At 39.6% G+C, this 8,800-nt stretch overlaps 1 long non-coding RNA gene across 1 annotated transcript; it reads right to left on the bottom strand.

Moving 5' to 3' along the window:
• Positions 1-323: 323 nt before the first annotated feature.
• On the bottom strand, positions 324-7,425 carry LOC112540166 (uncharacterized). Its single transcript, XR_003084234.2, has 3 exons — positions 7,365-7,425; positions 4,277-4,443; positions 324-533 (listed from the first exon to the last, which is right to left on the bottom strand). It is a non-coding gene; the product is annotated as an uncharacterized LOC112540166 (long non-coding RNA).
• Between the last annotated feature and the right edge of the window lie 1,375 nt (positions 7,426-8,800).

The following is an 8,800-nucleotide window of genomic DNA, read 5'->3' as shown; positions in this document are numbered from 1 at the left end:
AATCCCCTGCACTGTAGAAAACATTAAATATAGAAAAGCAAAACAGTCTGCTATTGCTTTCGCTAAGAAATATCCATTTTAAAAGAGGGGACTAGCATCTTTTTATGACTATTTCTATGTGCGGACTAGGTCTACTGTATAGGGGCTGCAAAAATATGGATGACCGTGAGATGGCAACAAAGAAATCCGGAAAACTCTATCTTTCTGCTGCTTTCTAATGATTGCCTGGATTTTTGCAATCCAGTTTAAGGTAACTTTGATGCTCTCAGGCCTAGCCCAAAGAACTCCAAGAGACCATGTAAATTCAGTCCAACAATGTTTATTAGCTACAACCTCTAGCAAGAATCTTCCCAGACTGAAACCCCAGCTCCCAAGTAATGCCAGCCACAACATTGTGAATTCCTCAGGGAGGTGCCAGTCTCATCCTCTTATCTTTCCCTCGTGCCTCAGGAGATGAAAGAAAACGTTTTCTCGCTGAGTCTGGCCTTCATAATTCCATTCCATCACAGATGCAGAAGGAGCACCCATCTATTCTGTGAATTTAAGAAAATACAGATTCAAATCCAGAATAATCAGATGGTGCCATTTTATACCAACAAAGATGAATATTTGTATTGATATATAAATACAAGCATACACAAACACAGTAAAAATTAGTATGCCAGGGAGCAGACAGACCTATCATCTATGGATTGTTTGGTTATTTGCATTTCCTTATTTTCATTTTCCTTTCTCATAGCATTTATCTCGCATCTCTCTCTTGATTGCAAGCCCCCACATAGGCCCCAGAATTTTTTTAAAAATCTACTTTTACAGTACCATTAGCAAATGATGAACAACAAGGCTTTCTACTTAAATATACAAAATATGAGCTTTCTTTCTCACTCTCTTTCTCTCTCACAAATGCATACATGAACCCAGCCGAAGCGATGCAGATCAGGAAAGGTTTTTCCAATTGTCTAGTCTCATAATTTATTGTGGCTCCAAGTCTAGATAGCATTACTTTTTGAATGTTTGTTGGACAGTCTCTTTTTAACAAATAGATCCACGTTCAGACAGTTGAAGGAAAAATATCCCTGTGGCCCTGAAAAGACCTGCAATTTACCCACTCATGAACACTTTTACTAAACAAATCATTTATTTTCGTTCAAAATACTTCTCGGCTGTTGCCAGAGTTCTGAATTTTTTCCCTGGTCACAAGACTCTGATGCAACATAGATTATTAATAACAAAAAATCATTTGATCTTTCTTTCTCCCCTCTCTCCCCAAAAGTTAGAACAACAGGTATGTTAGCAAATTACTGGCAAAGATTTAGAAAGAGAACTCAACAGTGAACTTTTCTCTGTTACTCAGATGTTAAATATATTTATTGATTAATATCAAAGGAATATTTTAATAGCAAAGCAATTCACCTGGATACACAGACACACACTGTAAACAGTCAAAATGGGGACGTCATGGTTGACGTAGTCTAAGCTTATTGCAGCCTACTTAATGTTTGAATGTTCAGAATCAGTTCTCACCCCTAAATATGCTGAGTTACAGCAAACAGATTTGGGGCATGTATAGACTATGGTTTATCATTGTGATCTGGCTGTTTGTTTTTTTAATCATAAATGATTAGATGGTTATCAGTTGGACCGTCAATCCCCTAGACTGCAGAAGAGAATCAAGAAAGCAAGATTTGTGTAGTCTTCCTTTTGATGCTTTAATGTTCTCCCCCTTTTGTACATGTCTCGTGATGTCACTCTCATGCCCCAAAGGGGTGGAGCTTTTGATATGACAGTCCTACATTGCTTTTATTCTTTTGACAAAAGCTGGAAGTTTCTGCAGAATGCCCATGATTCTCTCCAGTGCTCCTTTATTAGTGAGTTCATCACCGCAGGGTCTCTTTAAAGCTTTTGCATTTCTTTTTCTGTCCAACAAACACTCAAAAGGTTGAGTTGCATGGTTGGCTAAAATTCCATTTCCTTAATAAGTTGGTAACAACCTTTCCCATTTGCAGATTATTTGTGTCTTAGAGGCACTCCTCCCTCTTTCTCAGCCCTATTTGTGTCTTAGAGGCACTATTTCTCCCATAGAGCTGCAATCACTTCCTAAGTATCCTGTACATAGCAGTAATAGCTACAGTTAGCTTTTTTGGCTAAGGAGGTTTTGTGTAAAATGCCACAACAGAATCTTCCTTCTCTCCTACAGTAGTTCCACTGATACCACTGCCCATTTATTTTGATCTCCTCCTTTGGTATAATCTTTACTTGTATTCAGCAGAAAAATCCTCCTGCATTTTCTTTCTATTAGTTTGCATTACTTTTGATTAAAGAGAATTATCTTTAGAAGTTATTACAAAAGAAAAGAGGATTTTGGTTAAATGTGCCTAGATAGAAGGTAGAATTTTTGCACTTATGTGCACTGTTTGTGTGATGTACCTCTGCTGATTCCTTACATCAAGTCCATACACCACAATAGACTATTCATAGACATTCATGAGTTGAGATTTACTCACAAGGAGTTCCATTTCCCACCTGGGCCCTTCTCCAGCTGGCTATTAATTGAGTTTTACCATCCACTTCATAGGAATAGGCAGAAATTCAGCTTTTGATTCCATATCAAAGGGCAGTACAATTAGATCCAATAAAGTATTCTTGAAGGAGGACTTCCCTTTTTCCATCTCAAGGTTTCCAGAAGAATCTGCAGTGTAGACTCTTATTTTGCAGGGAGTTTAACATTCCTGGGAACTTTTATCAACTTAGGTTGGTGTAGGTAACGGATTGGGGCCGCTTGGGGAACAAAATCCAAGGCCAACTCTACTTTATCATAGAAAGATTTATCAAAGCTGTCAGTTGAGGGTTGCCAGTTCTGAAACTCAGCTAGAGTTGGTCAAAACTCTGTTCATGGAACATTATACAGCAGTATAGAACATCAGTGGGATGAATATATTATTTCCTGTTAATGAAGAAGCATTTCCTGGAAAAGCTGAAGCTGGTAAGACAGGAAATGAGGAGCCACAGGCAAAACTAAACCATGATATTGATATTGATATACTGTACATACATATACACACACACGAACAGGTTACTGTTTATTTTCCATTCTTGGAAAAGAACAGCATAAAAGGATAGAAGAATGAGATCTAGGATTTAAAACATGTAATTTCTCTCTCACACACACACACGCACAAACACACACACTCACACAGTGAGAGACAGAGAGAGAGAGAGAGAGATTCACTTAGCTGTCTATCTACCTACCTTCCTATTTCTGGAATTCTGTATTCTGTAGTAGCTGATCTTCTGCAATAACACTTTTATGCCCCTGTGCTGAGTGCTTGACAATTCTGTTATTAGCTAGTTACTGGGTGTATGTATTGGGGGTGGGGATTGAGTTTCTGAAGACTCAATGTCTTGAGTCATGAATCAAACCATGCCTGTGTGAAGTCTAACACTTCTATCCCTTCCTAATCCTAGCCAGCCTGTAGTTCTGGAGGTTATCTTTTCACACTTTTTATCAGTTTCTTTCCCTAAATTTACTATTTTCAATAATCCCATTTGATAACCATCACTTGTTTGCTGTTGCTGTTTCTGCATGAGCGGTAAAAGAATGCAAATGAGCATATTTACTCTACCTAAGCAGATGTTATTTGCTCCAGCTTTTTCAGGGGAAAAAGGGTGTCTAATATTTATGACACTCTTTCTTCAGATTTAATATTAGGTGATGGCAGAAAGAGTTGCAAACAGAAGCACCTGCATCTTAACTGAAAATATGTATTTTCACTCTGCTTGAGAATGCTGCCATTTTGCATCCAAAGAGGGAATAAGGCAGTCTAGGTAACTTAAATATTGTTATGGCAACTGCCAAACATTCCTTTGTTCAGTAGATCGCTGGATAATACTTTAGAATGATCTGTTGATATTTCACCACTGGAACAAATAGAGAGAAGAATAAGACAAAGAGAGTGCACAGTGGAGCTGTTGTTCAGGAATGTCATCTAAACATGAGCAGCTTTACCCACAAGGAAGCGTGACAAATCATCTGGATGGTCTGCAAGCATTTTATCCTGCCCATCTTCCCAGAAGAATTTGGGTCACCCTGAAGAGGTTTGCTGACCCGTTCCAATTCCAGCCTCAAAATGATTCCCAGAAGTTTGGGAAGGGGTTGCAACTAGACAGCATAAAAATTGGTACAGCTCTAGCTTGTCTGTCCAATCTAATTTCACATATAGGTACTCAAAACTAGTTGCTTCTCAAGCAATGCTACTGGCCATTGCAAAAGTCTTACCAGTGGTTGCAGCAATTCCTTCTCTCCAGCCCTGGCATTGTGGCTGTTGCAGAACCTAAAACCCAGGAGGACATAGCCAACAGAATACATTTTCATCTTCACCTATTGAGGTCTCACATGCCAGGTCAAAGCATTCATCCACCACCATCCTTTGGAAGGATGTGGTCCTATTCATAAAACCACAGAATATAGAGTTGGAAGGGACCTTGAAAGTCTTCCAGTCCAACCCCTTACCTAGAACAGGAATCCTCATAATATCCCAGGCAAGTGGCTTTCTCCTTTTTTCAAGCTTAGATCTCCTTCTGTAAAGTTTTTACCCATTGTTCTTGTCTTACTCTTAGGAGTACAGACATTACATTTATCTAAGCACCTGATTCAGTCACCTGGGCCCAGGGTTGGGACCACTGGGTTAGAAGAAGTTACCTGCACCAATGAGTGTGTTCCTACAAAAACAACAAACAAAACAAAACTGTGGCATATGGTTTTTGGTGGCCTGGCCTGGCAACTGTTGTGCTGCTGTGACTCAGCAAAAGGAGAGAGAAAATGGGGAGAAGAAGCTCTATTCTAGCTTTGAAGTGAGAACTGATGAGCTGATCTGGCTGCTGGCCAGGGCAGTTGTGAGGAGAGGTGGACAGCATTCTCATTGGTCCTGCCTTGCATATAAGTGCTGGGACTAGAGCTCTGGGTGGACATCCACCTCCTCTGTTGCTGGGGGACATGCTGCCAGGCAGACTAAAAATTAGAGACAGAGAGAAGACAGGCAGAGAAAATGAGAGAAAAAGACTGTGTAAAATGGAGTGGCTTGAGAGAGAAGTTGGAGAGTAAAATTATATGAGTGTGCAGAGTGGTTGTTGGTTCCGGATTGGAGAGGGAGAAGAAAAGCTCTGCCAGAAGGCCTGGGGGCCAGATGGGGGCTTGCATCTGTGGAGATCGCTGGTGGGGTGATGGGTTTGGCTCCCCCCCCCCCAGCATCTTGAAAGTTTTAGGGCTAAAATTTATAGGGGATTTTTAGGACATTTTTAATGTATGTTTCTATTTTAATTATTTATGGATTTTAGCCATTGTTGGAGGGATTGGTGTTTTTTCCTTTTTTGTTATTGTGAGCCACCCAGAGTCACCCATGGGTGGCATACAAGTTTAATAATTAATAAATACATAAATAAATGAATGAACATGGGTGGTTTTCCTAGAGGAAGAGAAGTGAAGAGACAGTATCTTCACCCAAGATCCAAGATGGGAAGGAGGGAGATGGCTGTCTGTGGTGAAGCCCTACTCTTTGGGGAAGGACTGGCCAGAAGACCCCAAGAGAGGTTCTTCCCCCAACAGAAAAGATGCAGATGGTAATCAGCTGAGCAGATCCAAGAAAAGATGACAAGCAAAACTGAGCACACTCAGTCATAAATCCAGCACATCCCTTTCTTTTTACTCTTTCTTGATAAGCCCAGAAATGGAAGGGAGATGGAGTGGAGGGGGATGCTTGGAAGCAGTTAGCAGGAGAGCTAGAGGGGAGTATTCTCTGGGAGAGAGACTTAGGTGGAGACATGGGGTAAAATCTGGGATCTTGAGGCTCTTACCTATTGTAAATAGATTTACTGTATATAGCAGAAAAGGCATGAAAACCTCCACTGTCTTGATTTCTCTGTGTCAGTTGCCATCCTTGCAAACCAAAATATACCTCCAGTTCTAAAAGAGAGCATGGGAACCCATTTCAGAAGGGATCCTCCCTAGTTTTCCAGAGAGTGAAAGGAAAGGAGGGAAGAAATACTTTAAGTCTTGCAAGATTCTGCTTATATAACCTTACAATAAAGATACTCCTGGTTGTGGTTCTTCTCTGAACTATCTTGAAGGGCTAACAATCTTTGATTCAGGGATTTGATCTATTGTTATGCCATCAGGGAAGTGGAAGCTTAATGTATATCATTGCTGAAGACTAGGTGCTCTGCTCACTGTTTCCACTGCATAGTTGGTACTCTTGGGCACTGAATACTTGAATAGGTTAATGTAAGTGAGCAGAATTGGTGGTGAAGAACTCCAAACAGCCCCAGCCAGCATACACACTGATGGCTGATAGTTGCATTTCAGCTAGACCTGAAAAACCATGAGGTCCCTCTCCTTGCACTGAAGAAAAAGAGCTTTTAGCCAAAATTAGTGACACTCTAAGTTGCTTTTTCTGGTTCTTCTATCTTCTTAGAGTTTTTGTTTGTTTCAATTTACAGTCTCTTGTATATTTAGGAATAAATTGCAAAAATGCTGTTAAGCTTCCAGCGTTCTCAATCAAAATAAACTAACCTTGGGTCAGGAGTTTAGTTTTCATTTCTCACACTTCAAGTGTAACTTTGAGATGCTTGCAAGAAAGTTTCTTAAACTTTCTTGCAAACCTCCCCCTCCCCAAAGAGATGTAAAGTGTTTAGTGAAGCTGGAAGAATAAATCCATGTGATACTTTGCTCTGGATGCTACTTTCCCAATCTTTTTTTCTGTGGTTCAGAAATTCAATAATACTCCCTTCTTCTCCCACACCAGGCAATTAAATGGAAAATATGTTTCATTTTGAAAAATAAGCAGCCTGTAACCTGCTTTTAAGCTGATGTTGCACTCTCAGTTTGGTGCTTACAGTCTAAGCAGGAGAATAAAAGCTTTCTCCCTCCTCTTCATGCATCCAGCACAGTTAAGAATTTAAAATGCACTATCACCAGCAATAGAGTTATATAGAATACATTTAAAAAAAAAATTCAGATGTTCTCTTGTGTGTCTTATATCCCCACTTCAGCAATTCAGCTAAATAGTTTAGTTGCACTAAACATGTAAACACCCATAAAAGCATGTAAAGAGACAGCATCAGGAGAAATAGGAAAGCAGGAGTTCCCGAATATTTTAGATTCATTCATATGTATTCACCATCCACAGGATGCCAAAGAAGCTGTTAGGGGTTTATCGGTCTCTGTACCACTTTCTTGTCAGAATCCCCAAGTTAGAAAATGAAGCAAAGTAAAATCGCAATAAAAGTGCTAATAAGAAAAAGGCAATGTTTTCTTTAAAACAATGAATTATGAACAAAGACGAATAACGAAGATCATTGTTCCCACGTACCTGCAATAAAAGTACACCAGCACAACATACAGATTTAGGTTAGGTCCCGCAAGGGTAGATGGGGGGATCTGATCAAGTCACATAAATAGCATGCACTAATAAGGACAAGGGTGGTGCCCAATGCACACCTTCTTCCAAACCATGTACTGATTAACTTGCCAGTAGGCAATTGACCAAGAAGTGAAATAATCACAGATGCCTACAGAAGTACATATGAACAGAGTTTCTCTGTGTGAGCAGTTCCTGGGTCAATCCTGTTTAGTCAAAGTGATCATGCCAAATATGAAAAAGATGTTACAAAAGCAATGTTTTTGATGCATTTTGTCGGAGGATATTGCCCATATCCCATTGCTTTAAGCCAGTGTTGTCCAAACTTGGCCACTAAGATGAGTGGAATTCTGGGAGTTGAAGTCCACTCATCTTAAAGTGGCCAAGTTTGCACAACACTGCTTTAAGCCTATGCACACATATACATGGAGACATATGCACACACATCCCTGAGGAATGCATGGATTGAAGGCTACATATTCATATTTAAACATCAATGTGTAGCCTTCAAGACCTAAGGACAGGAAACCTCTGGTCCTCTTGTTCCTACTGAATTACAGTTCCCAACAGCGTGTATCATATCAACATAGTCAATAATGATGGATTGTGGGACTGGAGGCCCAAAAGTTTCCCTTCCTCATGTTAAAAGGAACTTTCCACAAGGACACATTCTGAATGTGAGTATGATTACTAATAGGAACAGGGAGATATAAGAAAAGAAAGCTCATTTCCAGAGTTCTGAGTGTAAGGGAAACTGGAGAGGACTTATGAAGAGAACAATGAGGAAACTCTTCTCCTCTTGATCTAATGGACTAATTGATCCTTGCACTCATATGCAAGAAGAACTCAGTTGAAAATGACTAGGATATATGGTTTAACTGAAACCAATTTGACAGCTCTTGCCGATTTCACTGTCAAACTGCCAGAGAAATGAGAAAATCTGTATTAGCAAAAAGGGGGAAATTGCTTTTTAGAATCAGAAGCCTATGGATCTTGACTTAAAATAGGAACAGAATTATCTATTTATTTTGGATACTGTACTTAGTGGTTATATTGCCCAAATAATTAATTTAACATTACAAATCAATTGCTTAAAAACAGGGTATTCTAATACAATTGCTGTTACCATTGTCATTAGTGTTATGTTGTTAAGCTTCTCAATCATAGAGAAAAGGTGAAAAAAATAAAACTGGGGATGGATGGATGGACGGACAGACAGACAGACATTAGATTTCTTAGTTCCCATAGAGCTATTAAGCTTTGACCACGTAAATGGAAGGAATCAGTTTCTACCATATACAAAATCTGTCTCTCTTAACCAGCTTTTGCTAGGGTTTGGGAAAGTATCTTAAGGTAACTTTTTTTGGGGGGGGGGAGAATAATTCATC

This window comes from Python bivittatus, unplaced genomic scaffold (assembly GCF_059951505.1).
Source record: "Python bivittatus isolate LINGU-HERP-01145 unplaced genomic scaffold, Pbiv_v1 ctg000190_np1212, whole genome shotgun sequence".
In the NCBI taxonomy this organism is placed as follows: domain Eukaryota; kingdom Metazoa; phylum Chordata; class Lepidosauria; order Squamata; family Pythonidae; genus Python; species Python bivittatus.
This window is presented reverse-complemented; position numbering and strand designations above follow the sequence as displayed.